Source organism: Lepidochelys kempii, chromosome 7, assembly GCF_965140265.1.
Source record: "Lepidochelys kempii isolate rLepKem1 chromosome 7, rLepKem1.hap2, whole genome shotgun sequence".
NCBI classification, from domain to species: Eukaryota; Metazoa; Chordata; order Testudines; family Cheloniidae; genus Lepidochelys; species Lepidochelys kempii.
In genome coordinates, this window is record NC_133262.1 from 20,329,882 (window position 1) to 20,343,365 (window position 13,484).

Below are 13,484 nucleotides of genomic sequence, written 5' to 3' on the forward strand. Positions count from 1 at the left end.
ATTACGTCATGCATGGTGTGATCAATTGCTTCTGTAATGTGCCTTTAACCACCTGCTCTGCTCTCTGCCCATTATTCTTTCTTTGCCGAGACCATTTCTAGGATTCCAAATCTCTGAGCAGCTTCAAACAGCCGTCATTTAAAAAACAAAAGCAAACCAGAGAAATGTTTCAGAATTGCACCTTAGAATTACAGTGGCCTGCGAGGGGCTGTGTTCTGTATTGAACCAGTGACAGATTTGCAGTGTGACATCTTGCAATCTGTCAGGGCTTCCCCTTTCTAGCAATAGAAGGCTTTTGGGTTTAGCGTTGTTAGCCTGTGAGGTAACAAGCCTTAAAATGACAAGATTGCTATACAGTGAACAGTGATGTTAGCTCATTTAGAGAGACCTCAAACATGGATATTTCTTCTCTCCCTACAAGCCTATTGTTTTTGTGGTTTGTTTATTTCTATGACAATATCACCCAGTCAGGCCCCATTGTGCAAATATGGTCCCTGTCCCCAAAGAGCCTGTTCTTCTGGACTACTGGCACTGGCTTTACAGGCAGAAACTAACCAAGTATAAGAACAGGGACATTTAAAAAAAATTCTAATACATCTGTAACACAATAAGAAAAGGAGTACTTGTGGCACCTTAGAGACTAACCAATTTATTTGAGCATAAGCTTTCGTGAGCTACAGTTCACTTCATCTTCCCACTTTATGCATCCAGTGAAGTGAGCTGTAACTCACGAAAGCTTATGCTCAAATAAATTGGTTAGTCTCTAAGGTGCCACAAGTACTCCTTTTCTTTTTGCGAATACAGACTAACATGGCTGTTACTCTGAAATCTGTAACACAGTGTTCTTTAAAACATATGGCATGCACAGGATACATGAAGGTCTGATACAAAGGTTACATTCACACTCAGGTGGATGTGGGATCTTGTCAATCTGGAGCAATTCAGCCGTCACAAGCTCGCTGTCGTAAAATCTTTATACCGTACCAAACGATCTTGCAGTCTCTCTACATGCAATCCTTTGGAGAGTGCAATAATATTAATTATGGCATCACAAGAGGATTGACCATCACACGATATTCCATTATATCACTCCCAGTATGAAAATCCCAGCTACCATACAGTCCTGAGCCCAATTTTTATTTCAAGAGAAAAGGGCTATTGCTGGCTTGACCCAGTGAGTGGCAATGCAAATTGATTATGTCAGCATTAACTAATGATGCTGGAGGCCAGTACAATGACTATTTGATTGGGGGTTTGGCATTATTAGTCTTGTTACTAATTATGTAAATGTGAGAGCAGTATTAGTGCTAATATTAACCATCAAAATAAAATGGAATTGTACTCATAAATCTCCTAAACTGATGAGGAATTTATGAAGGATCACGACCATCATCCACGGAAAGGAAAAGAACGGAGAAGGTTGGGGGTTTTGAGGGTGGGAATGGAGGGTAGTTATTGGAGGACAAGGATAATATTTTGTTCTCAATCCTGCGAGGTAGGGGTTGAGGTTTGGTTGATGTCCAGATCAGATGTTCTAAGATGACCTTCACACATTTTTTGGAATTGAATATTTTCTCAGCAAGGATAGTTTCTGACTATTTGCTACCAATAAACAAAATAGCCCTCTCTCCTTCTTATATATTAAAGTTACTGCTAGGAAGGAACATCATCTAGCGGTTAGAGAAATGGTGGTGGAGATTTTGCATTTCAGCAGTTGCTGTGATCGGATCTCAAAGGACTAAAGCGAGACTGAATGTGGCTTAGCTGATGGGCAGCCGTTCACTTTGTGGCTGGCTCTCACTCTGTGTTTGAGGGGGAGGATTATGGGTTGATCAATGATGACAATAATAACTCTATTTATAATGCCTTAAATGAAGTGCATAATAATTTAATTTGTGTGTCCACTAATACTATCTACTGCAGGATTTGTTCTTAATTATATCACTATAAATGTAGTTTTAGGCATATTAATGAGCTCCAAATCCTGCTACTTGGCAGACCCATGTAAATGTTACTTTTACTTATGTTCTTATTTGGGAGAAGAACCTTTTTGTTTGGTTAACCTCGTCCCTCCTGGGAGTGGAAGATGCTCCTTGTATTTATTAGTTCACTGGCCAGAATATAGCTTCTGAATTTTCCCCCTAAGAAACAATCTTTCCTCCCTTCTGACCCAGAAATTACTGGGAGACAATTTCTTGGAAATTACCCATGGATCAGTTTGATTGATAGCTTTTTAAAACCAGACTGTTCGTTTAGAATGTTTCCAGTGTCCCGCTGGGGCTGGAGAAGGGATGCTGCATCTCTGGGAGCCTCTAATGAATTCACTAATGACCTGATTTTCATGGAGGATGACCACCTACAGCTCCCATTGGCTTCCACAGAAGTTGTGGTTATATAGCACCTCAGAAAATACGTCCACAAGAGTTGATATTAAAGTAAGGATTAGCAGCTTTAATGAATGCGCCCAACATTGCTTGTGATCCACCTAAAAATGCTTTAGCTTCCCAAATAGCCTGTCCTGAGCATGCAGAGCTATTTCTCCAATCTCCCCACACCACAATTAAAATTGTTTCTTTTAGGGAAACCGCACTTGTTTTGTTGTGCTTAGACAGTGCTAAAAAAGAGTAGTGGAAGGAATATAGAACCTCATGCTTCAGGGTTTAAGCCCATCCCTAACAGAGAGAGAGCAGGCTGAGACCTTGTTGAGCGGCAGGTTGTGCCACATCTGCCGACCCTGGTGTTCTTGAACCTTCCTCTGAGGCTTCTGTTGCTGGGCCACTGTCAGAGACAGGATACTGGACTAGATGAACCACAGGTCTGATTCAGCATGGCAATTCCTATGTTCCTGGGGAGGACTGGAGGAGATGATGGGGGATACCTTAACCTACTCTAGTCTACATCCCAGATGTCATCCAAAGTTTATAGGCAGGTAGACTATTCGCAGGGATCATTAGGTATGATCTTGGGCAAGTTGCTTCACCTCTTTACAGTTCAGTTTCCATCTCTGAAAATGGGGATAGTTCTCCTTACCTTACCTGCTTCCCAAGGGTCGAATGTGAGATCTAATGCATTAATGCTTAGAAGAAAAGTGCTAATGCAAATACTTATTAACATGAGGGAATGTAAAGATTCTTTCTCGTGGAATGGTCAGATATTTACCATTACCCAAAGACATTATGTTCATTCTGCATTAGCTATTTCTAATTGTTGAAATGAAGCCAAGTTTTGTGTGTGTGTGCATGCGTGAGAGTGTGTTTTGAGGAGTCACGCCTTCTTCTGAGCCGATGATGACTCTTTTGCCCGAGGAGCATTTGAAATCTGCCAGAATGTATGTATAGTTGAAAAACGAAATTGAAAACCTTATAAAGGAGCTGCTGCCCCTGTGAGTTATTAGCTTTCATAAGGCATCGGAGAGGAGACATGCCTGCCCACACTTTCCAAGGGAACTATGGACTGGTTGTGGCTACAGAAATCATTCTCCCTTGTCCCCTGAAATGCTCCCCTTGGGTTGGAAGAAGCTTTGGTATACACACCAGTGCTTTCATGCCTCCAAGTGACCTGGCTGCTTTATAGCTGTCCCTCCTTCAAGAGAAACTGGAGCTGCTGAGACATAAGAGTGGGGAAGGTTTGTAACCCTCTCTGTGGCTGTGCGAACAAATGAATAAAATTAACAGGGTCTTGAAGATCATTAAAAAGTCCTCAAGAAGGAGAAGATGGAAAGAGGAGCTCAGGATAGAGGAGGAGGTGGAAACCCAAAGATCTTGTGAGCCAGGTGGCTTATGCAGTCTACACCTCTGTGTTGGTGGTAAGGAAAAAATGTTACTGATCTTACTGATTAATGGGAGATATGCATCTATATTTAAAGTCAATCTCTGATACTATAGGAAGACACTCCTAAAACCAGGCATCACTGTTAAGTTTTTCCAGAGCTTAAAAGTGTTGGAGGGAGTAGTGTTTAGAGCATAGGACAGGGAGCTAGAAACGCTGGGTCTTCTCCTCATTTCTGCTCTCAACTCTTTGTGATCTTGAGCAAGTCATTTTACACATGCGTGAAATTGGTATAATAATCCTTGTCTCTTACAGGATGCATTCTGAGAACTAAAACAAGTTTGTAAAGCTCCTTGAGACTTTTAGTTGAAAAGTATTGGGGTTATAAAAAGTATCTAAGTCCTGTGCTTCCATATTCAGAAAAATGTGTAGGAAACAATGTGGAATGAGCAAAATGGGGGGTTGCAAATTCTCCTTGGTCATTTTATTTGCAAAGCCCAAGGTTGATTTGGACTCCAGTGCCATTTTATCTGTCCCTCTACGCTTGCATAACCTTTCATAGGAGGGTGTTAATCAGAAAAATGGTTCTGGTTTTGTTCCACTACTTTAAAAAAAGGCAATTGGGACAATGATGCATAGAAAATATGGAATTCACCGGCACCTTCCCAGTGTATCTGTCTTTCCATCTATTCCCCAAAAGTGCAGGAGAGGATGATCCCAGAAGCTGCTGGACTTGGTTATTAAATGCAGCTTTTCTTTGTTTCATATAGAAAGCCTCAAAGGGATCTTAACTACTCATATGGAACAGTTGAAACTGTAGTGGTGTTTGATTTATGTCATCATTCCTTTCATATTTGACAGTATAGTTACGATAGTACAGGTGCAATTTTTCCACTCTTTATGGACTCTCTCTTTCCCTCTCTAATCTATGTATTTCTTTATCTATCTAACTCTATCCAGCTACTTTTATGGTCCCTCATGGACATGATTCTCAGTGTCCCTGTGAGGTTGGACTGTATTATGTGACTTGCCAAAGGTCACGTACACAGTGTGTGGCAGAGCTGGGAATTGAACCCAGTGTCTGCTGTGTCCCAGTCCACTGTCTTGATGTGAACCCCTGGCATTTATCTCGCTCCCTCCCTCTTTGCATTTATGTACAAATATTTCATACTAAAATTTACATTAAAAGAATAGGTCACATGACTAACACATTGAAAGTCCGTAAATAGCAAGGTTAAGGCTGCATGCACAACCCAGACTCTGTCACCTTATGTTTCTGCTATGTAATGCCATCTTTAATTTTGTCACATGAATTCTCAAAAAATACATTGCAATCATATTATACAGTCTTTCTCTAGAAGTTTGGGTCAGATCCAGCACACTTTATCACATGTCCCTCAACTCCCCTTAACCCTTTTGATCTTCCAAGACCTACAAGGACTGAGTCAGCCAAGGGTTCCTGTGCAATTTTTACCTCTGTCCCACTGCAGCTTCATTGTATCTTTCAATATGCAGTGCATGTGCACCCTTCCTTAACTGGACACTGTACAAATCTGGCCAAAGAAAACGAAGGCCAAAATATTCTGCACAGCTGCAAAATGTGATTTTCAAAGGCTCAGAATGCAGTCAAATCAAAATCATCAGCTCACCAGGATGATTAAAAGCCTGTTGCAGATTTTTTAAAAGTGTATTTCTCCCCACTCTCCCTCTTTGCTCAAAAATAGCTCAACATTTAACTGGAAACTTATGAGCAACAGAAAACAGGAAGGTTCATGGAAAATCTCATCCAAACCTAGCTTTGGTGGTAGCTGTAGCTAACTTTAGCTGCCACTTCCACTCTTACATGCATTTCGTTCTATATTTATAGGAGATGAGCTTCCACTGAAAAAATCACATCCAAACTTTCTAAATGATTGAGAGTGGTCAGATCTGAGTTTCAGTTTATTCCTATATTTAATATGCATGCTTCTAAGCATTCACTTGGCTATTTGGTTGGTGGCTTGTAAGATCCCATCATTCTGAGGGCTTTTAAATGCAATGCATTTAAATTGAGCAATGAAACCTGGAAGTAATGGCCCACCCTTATGGTAACCCCTTAGATTGAATGTGAAGGGGGTGGATGGACTATGTGTGGACTGCTTAGATGCAGTGGGTGTACAGAGACATTTGGCTTTGGTGCTTTGAGCTGGTCCGTTATAGAACGTTGTTGCCAGTCACGAGGGGGTTTCAAAACAGGCTATGCTGGTAGTTTTGTTTTTGATTTTTCAATGGGAGCTAGGCAGTGGGTCAGAACAGCCTGCCACCATCTCTAGTATGGAAATGATAGAGATGAATTGCTGCAAAGTCATCTGTTAAAGCAAAAGCCGAGAAAATTTGAGCATTCTTGCAGTCATGTTCTCTGAAGATGGTGATTCTAACCAATTGTATCTCAAAACTAAAATGAAAAGAAAGGCAATAAATTATCTTGCAGTCCGGAGTGAAAAGATAAGACAGCATTTTCCATTGTTTGTATAATGGAGGTGCCTCTTTTGCTTCTGCCTCTCTCTCTCTCTCTCTCTCTCTGATACCTTGCCAGCATTTAAATATTGCCTTTGTTATTAAAAAAGACATATATGGTAGTATAATGCCTTAAACAGATTAGCATGACATTTATATAACTGTCAATCCCCAAGGTGCTCTGCATTCATATAGATTCTTTAGAAGCAATGCACAGAAAGCAGAAATGTCATCGACTGGCCCAAGATTGGTAAGAAGTATTCCAGCAGACAATAAAGACAAGTTGCAATGAGATGGTGATTTGTTCAGTTGAATTAGGTCTGAAGGAAGAGCAGGGGACTCTTGGATGTCTGAGAGGTGCTCTTTGATAGGCTGAGGATGGGGAAGAAAGAGAAGGGAAATAACAGTAAGACATGGCAGTGGCATTTGGATAATCTGTGATCTTACTTTTAGTCTTTTAATTGGCCTGTCATTTTTCCTTGTCTCATACGTTTTCATAAAATCTCTCCCTGCCTCCCCTTTCTTCTTGCAGTTCCTCTGATTTCCCCACTGACATTCCCTCTTGTTTTTTTTTCAATTTTCCTTTCAAAGAAATGCAAGTTGACCAGCTTTGCAGTGTTTGTAAACAGCGGGAGACTGAGCGGTAGAGGAGGGGGCCACTTGGAAGAATTCAGCTGATTCTTTGTAGGGTGTTGCCTGATCTATTGATTGTGTGTTACTTACACTGATTACTTGAGAATTCCCAGTTAACACTCTGAGGTTTGGTAGTGTCTAGTCTGCAGATCTGGCCCAGAGTTACTGGAATTATTATTCATTTGGAAACCCTGATGTTCACAGTTGCAACACTCACACTTAGGAAAAAGCATCTGAATTTGCAATAGTTTGATTAACACCAGGTGTAAACACACAAACGCTCCAACCCAAACAAGTGAGTAGCAGTAATGTAATATTAATTTAACATCCAACATCATGTCATACACATACTCACGCCATCCTTGGGGAGACCTAGAGGTAATGAGAAAGGTAGTGATCCATGAGGGTGATAGCCTATCCCTGGGATGCCAAAGGATCCCAATAATCAAGGTTTCAATGGCCTAGGGGTCTGGTGGCTGCCATGAATATTCATAAGAATATCTGGCCTCCTTTGTCCATACCTAACTTCCTCACCCTAACAATGCTGGGTTAGTATACTAACTACAGGTTAGTACATTAATTTTCTCAAACGTATTAACATATACATCAATTGGTTGCTGCAGCAATCTTGCAGTTGAACATCTCCTGATGTTCCTATCCTAAAATACCGTACTGGCATCAACTGATTTCTTGCAGTTACCTGTCAGCATATTCATTCATTACAGCAATACGTCTTATGATATCCTGTGACTTAAGGTCACTGCTGGTTAACTTATGCTAAAAATTGTAGGCCTCACATCCTTATGCTGAGTGCTTAAGCTAATATCTTACAGGCTTGGACCTGTAGGTCTCTTGAATTACTGCCTTATACCTTTAATTTATATCTTGTATACCCATATTTTATACCTACAGACTAAAGGGGGAGGGGAAATCTAGTTTGTGGGGACTGTCCCTCACACAAAATTATTTATATTCTACTGTGGTTTTCTTTATACGAGATTTGGGGTCTAAATCAAAACCCTGCATCCAAACAATCCTGGATTTTGGAGGGAGTTGAGATCTACATCTGATCTGAACTCTGTTGCTCAGACCCCTCTCTACATTGAAATGCTTTGAATTTCTGTCACTTCCCAATAGAGTATCAGGTCTCTTAGAAGTATCAGAGATAGGTAGGTAGATCTTCACCTTCCATGTTGAAAAATTGTCTTTAGGTTCAGAGGAACATTGCACAGCCTTTCAAATCATCCCAGGAAATATTCCTGCGCTCCCATAGCTAAGTCTAACCATGCTGTCAGTGGCAGGTCACTTCGGCCTTACAAAAGAAATCCCCAAGACACATAATTAAAACTGAGCTGTCTTCATAAATCCACTCACATTGCTCCTAATATTTGCTCTCCCATGGCTTTGAAGTTGGTGTGTTCGCTGTTTGAAAAGGTGTGGGGATCCCACTGAGACATTCTGTCTTTGACAGATAGGAAAGCATGATCATTGTGGTAATAGCTTGTATTTGCATAGCGGAACACACCTTTGGTCCTGATCAATCCCAAACTATGGGTAGAATTTTCAGAGGGGCTCAACACCCACAAGTGGGGCCAGATGTTCAAAAGATCTCAACTCCCATTTAGGCACCTAAAATAAATGACCTTCAAAAGAGCTCACAACATTGGGTGCATGTTGATTGCTGAGCTCTCTCAAATCTGTCCAGAAGTGTCACATTGACAGTGGCTGGGTGCTTCACCTTGTTTGAAAAGCTAATCCCAGTTGTAGGTGCAGATCAAAACCAGCCCTTTGACATGCCTGTAGAAATGAACTGGGAGCCAGTGCAGACTGAGCCCAGGTATCATGTTCCCTGCAAGGAGACTATTAAGCAAGTAGGTAGACACGTGTTCTGCACCAGCTGAAGTTTCCATGTGGTCTCAGGTGTAGCCCCATATAGAGCAGGATGCAGTGATCAGGGGGCAGGGGGAGACAAAAACATGGATCATTGTTGTGAGGTCTGGATTTGATAAGAAAGGCTCGATCTCTTTTTTCATGTGGGGGCAGGTGGTCAATTTTGGCTACTTGTGTTTTCATCCCCATGTAGCAGCTGGGGATGTTCCTGTCCCCAAAGGTAGCATGCTTTCTACTGAGGGGCAGACATCAGCTATGACATCTCTTCCAGATGCTTCCCTGGTGCCAGCCTCTGCCTTGACTGGGTTGAACTTCAGCCAACAAACTCTCATCGGAGCCCCAGTCTTGGCTGGACGGTGGGGAAGGAAAGAAATAGCACCTTCTGGATCCGATGAAATAGAGACATAGAGCTGAGTATTGTCAGCACATTAATGGCAGTGCAGCCCAAACAGCTACAGTTCCTCATCCAGCACTGATCAGGAGAAGTGATAGACACAAATCCTGCAGTACCCTACACTAGAGAACCTGTGGGGCATAAGAGCAGTTGCCTTACAGGACCTCTGGTTCCCCACAAAGAGAGAAGAACAGAGCCACTCAACCAAGTTTGCATTCACCTGACTTTTGTTTTTATTACAACAATTTGGCTTGTGACAGACAATTTACTGTCCTGCCTGGTTCTCTCCTCTGTTTGTATCTCACACGTCTCTTTGCGCTGCAGTAGATAACTGGGAAGCTGATGGTTTTGTTTCAAGGAATAAATCAAGTCTTTAGGAAAGGAGATTTGTTCCTTCCTACATCTCTCTTATTTGAACAAGTATCGTTCCCTATATAGCCGGTTCTCCTCCCCTCAATAAGTAAAGAAGTTCTTGTTGTTTGGACAAAAATGGCAGTAATAATAACTTGTATATAGATGGTGTCTTTTAATTGGAGAACCTCAGAATGCTTGCTAATGATATAGGTGTTATTAGTTTTCCCATTTTACGATTTCCCTATCTGTAAAAGAGGTTGCACAAGAGGTTAAGTGACATGACCAAGATCACACATCAAGTAAGTGCCAGAGCTGGGAGTGGAAAGGAGGTCTCCCTGATTCCTTGCCCCTGCTCTAATGATTGGATCATGCTGCCTGCTTTGTTTCTTATAGTCCTGCCCCCACCTTCATCCCTTCCAACATGTAGTAAGAATAATAAATGTCTGGTGTTGTCCTAGCTGTACACAAGGAGAATTACACATAGTAGGGACAAGTTTGAATGGGGGAGGAGGGGTCTGAACCCACACAAGCTTGAAAATTCCAGATAGAGCCAAACTATTTGAGGATGAAATTCCATTTCACTATTCCGTTTCTTTAAGGCCAGCTTGGAGACGAGGATGGGCAGAAGTTTCAGTGATAGCTCATTATGCCCTCCTGTAATGGGCACCCCATGCTGAGCATAGACAGAAGGGGGAGCAGAGCCTCTCCTGTTTACAAAAAGAAAAGGAGTACTTGTGGCACCTTAGAGACTAACAAATTTTGCTGTTTACAGACATGCAGCTTGACCACACCCCCACGCTGCTGATAACTGCCAATCATGGAGTTGGGCACCCACAGCTGCAGTCAACAGAAGAAACCAGGCCTGCTATAAAGGAGAGAGAATACAGAGTGAGAGGGAGGGCAGAAAGGTGTGGGGCAGCAAAGGTGCAACACCCCTGCACCAGGCTGCCTCTGCAAATGCATCCAAGTGACTGAAGGAGATGATTGACTCATTTAGAGGTGAAGGTCCAAGAACTGCTCTGTCTGTGGGCAAACTAAGGCGGGGGCGGGAGTCAGAAGCAGCAGCGACCCATCGAAAGACCCCACCAGGAGCTGGTGACACCTCCCAAAACCCTTCAGACCTTAGCTGTTGAGCAGTGCTGTAGTGCAGGAAGGAGGGTATGTGAGAGTGATATCTGAGAGCACTGCTGAGACTGGAATGCAGTGGCTAAAAAGGTGCAGCCTGCAGACATTGTGGTGAGGTTAAGAGGTAACAGGAAAGGAGATCTAAATGAGGATCTGGCAGCTGAGAGAACGGTCCCGAGAGTGGTAGCGGAGACATGACTTGCAGAGTGAGGCAAAGCCCAAGAAAGAGAAGGCTGTTGTGTGGGTCAGAAAAGGAGAGTCAGTGCTATGGAGGCAGAGGAGACACACGCAGAGAATGGGGGTGGAAAAAGGGTCCTTAAGGAGGGAAAGCAGGACAAGAAGCCAAATATCCTGTATCCAGCGTTGGAGGGCATGCTGTCAGCTGGAGGATTTTTTACAGTTATATTTATGTGCTTATGTCACAAGATGTTTTATAGAGCTAGAAAGAGTTGCCTTTTTCTACCTTTCAGAGTGATTTCCCTTGTGGAGGCTTGTTGAAAGAGAAAACTATATTTTCTATACAAATCCTGAAGCTCTTTCAAAGCCCCAAACATCTGTTTCCTTTCCTCTCTAACAGGGTCAGAGAGTTAGGTTATTAACGGCCCCCCTCAGGGGACCACTTCTCCCTTGTTTGTAACTGTCATTGTTTCAAAAGGACAATTGCTAGTACATACTGGAGATTTGAAAGTGAAAACTAACAGCTGACTGTGATCTCTGCAGCCTCTAAGAAAGAAGAGTCAGGACTGGTCTACACTATAGGGTGGGTGGGGGGATTGATCTAAGTTACACAACTTCAGCTACGTGAATAACATAACTGAAGTTGACCTACTTATAAGATCGGTGTCTTCACTGCGGTGTGTCGACAGGAAACACTCTCCCGTTGATTCCCCTTGCGCTTTTCGTTGAGGTGGAGTACTGGAGTCAACATTAGAGCGATCGGCAGTTGATTTATTGTGTCTATCCTAGACACAATAAATCGACCCCCGCTAGACTGATCACTGCCCGTCAATCCAGCTCGTAGTGTAGACAAGCCATGTACAAACATGGCTTTTGATAAAATAAAATCAGCCCGTTGTAACAGAGGACAAATTTCACTGTGAAAACATTCTCAGTTTCAATATTTCCAGTCATTAAAATCCTCTTCAGCTGGAATCCTGTCTGGTGCTAGAAATGAATTAGCTGATAACGTCCTCCGTAGAATAAAGACAAGTGTTTTTATGGCTTTTCTGAAGGCTAACATTTGCCAGAAAGTAACAGGCTAATCCTTTAAATTGCACTGTTTTTAACTTGATAAATACGCTTCTCACTCTATTAAATCTTCCAAAAATTTTCTATATGCATCTTTCTTACCTTTATACAACCTGAAAAGCTAGAGATGGGCCCAAATCTAAATCAGGGCTCCAAACAGCTCTGAATTGGGGAATAGTTTGGATCAGTGCCTAGATCTGTATCCAGCCTCTTCGTCTCAGACTCATCTCTAACAAAGCAGGGGGACTGGATGGTGAAGAGAATCAGCAAAGGCCTAGGAAGCCTTTCACATGTAGGTTGCTGATGTGAATGATGAGCAGGCTAGTAATAATTTGCAGACGTTATCTGATGGCTGTTCAGTGGAAGTATGTGAAATGGATTTGGTGGCCTCTGTCCAGTGCCCTTTGCAACTGGCACTAATTGGACCCTGTGTTAGCCTCAATAGAGGCCAGTGACCAAGTAGGCCTGGAGACTAAACTGGTTAAATGCCTTGGAACTACAGCAGTGGGTGCTATGGAAACCCAAAAGGAAACAGACAGAACTACAGCACCCTCTCACCTTTACAGGTGGTCCTTCCAGTGGACTGAGCAGAGTGGGGGAAGCTTGTTTGTACTGTACATGCCCTGTGTGTAAACAGAAGACTTCAGTCTCCAGAGCTGCTGCTTCAGCAGCTTTTTTACCGGCCTGAAATTCCCTTGAAGAAAAAAACGAAACAAAACAAAAAGCCACCAGGTGGAAATAAAAGTTAGTTTTAAAAGCTGCAAACGAGTAACCTTGCTGTAATCAATACGGAATCCCATCAGCACTGTGTAATGTTATTGACTCAAAAGCAAAAAAGCAGTTTTTTCCTTCTTGTTTCCTTGGTGACAGGACCTGTCCATTAACAAGGGAAAACCAATAGCAGAAAGTGCTGATTTCTGGATCTCTGTCTGTAAAGTGTAGGTCTTTACACTGATGTTTTAGAACAAATATAAAGTAAGTTAAAGACCGAACCCCAGCCTGTTCTGGAATGAGGGCTAAGCCTGACATTGTTAGTCACAGAATCGGAGTGGAGCAATTACTATGTGAGGTGGTAGGCACTTTGGGATCATTTTGGATAAAAGGCACTGTGTGAATATAAAATGCATTATGGAGATAAAAGCAGGTAAGTTGTGAGTAGATGTTTAATATGGGATTTTTAATATGGGATGAAAACACGTAAACCACCTCATGAGGACAGCGGGGGCAGAGGGAGGCCCATGATGAGTAGTTTTCAAAAATCCCAACCTTAAATGAGATATTGTTGTTATAAATGGGGGGGAGAAGGGGAAGTCTTGTTATGGGTTGATTTAAAACCCCATTGAGATTGATAGGTGTGAATTCACCAGTCAGTTAGCATAACTATAAGCATAAGCCCCCACCAAAGACAACAGGTATGTGAGAACCCACCAAGGAGCTCTTGGCTGAGTGTTGCTTCGGGTACCAGGGTGTGAGTATGGGAAGAGAGATCACACAAAATGAGAACAGAAAAGAACCAAGAGAGGGAAGGAGAGGCAAAAAAGCCCAACAGGAACCTGTGAGCACAGTGTGACCCTGG

The 13,484-nt window shown here is 42.4% G+C and overlaps 1 protein-coding gene and 1 long non-coding RNA gene across 5 annotated transcripts in view; one reads left to right on the plus strand and one right to left on the minus strand.

The window, feature by feature from the left end:
• Positions 1–13,484, plus strand: part of GRIP2 (glutamate receptor interacting protein 2) — a 480,102-nt gene that overhangs the window by 238,404 nt on the left and 228,214 nt on the right. The window lies entirely within an intron of this gene.
• Positions 6,345–11,595, minus strand: LOC140915240 (uncharacterized). The gene is made up of 2 exons (XR_012160109.1): positions 11,490–11,595; positions 6,345–6,636 (listed from the first exon to the last, which is right to left on the minus strand). It is a non-coding gene; the product is annotated as an uncharacterized lncRNA (long non-coding RNA).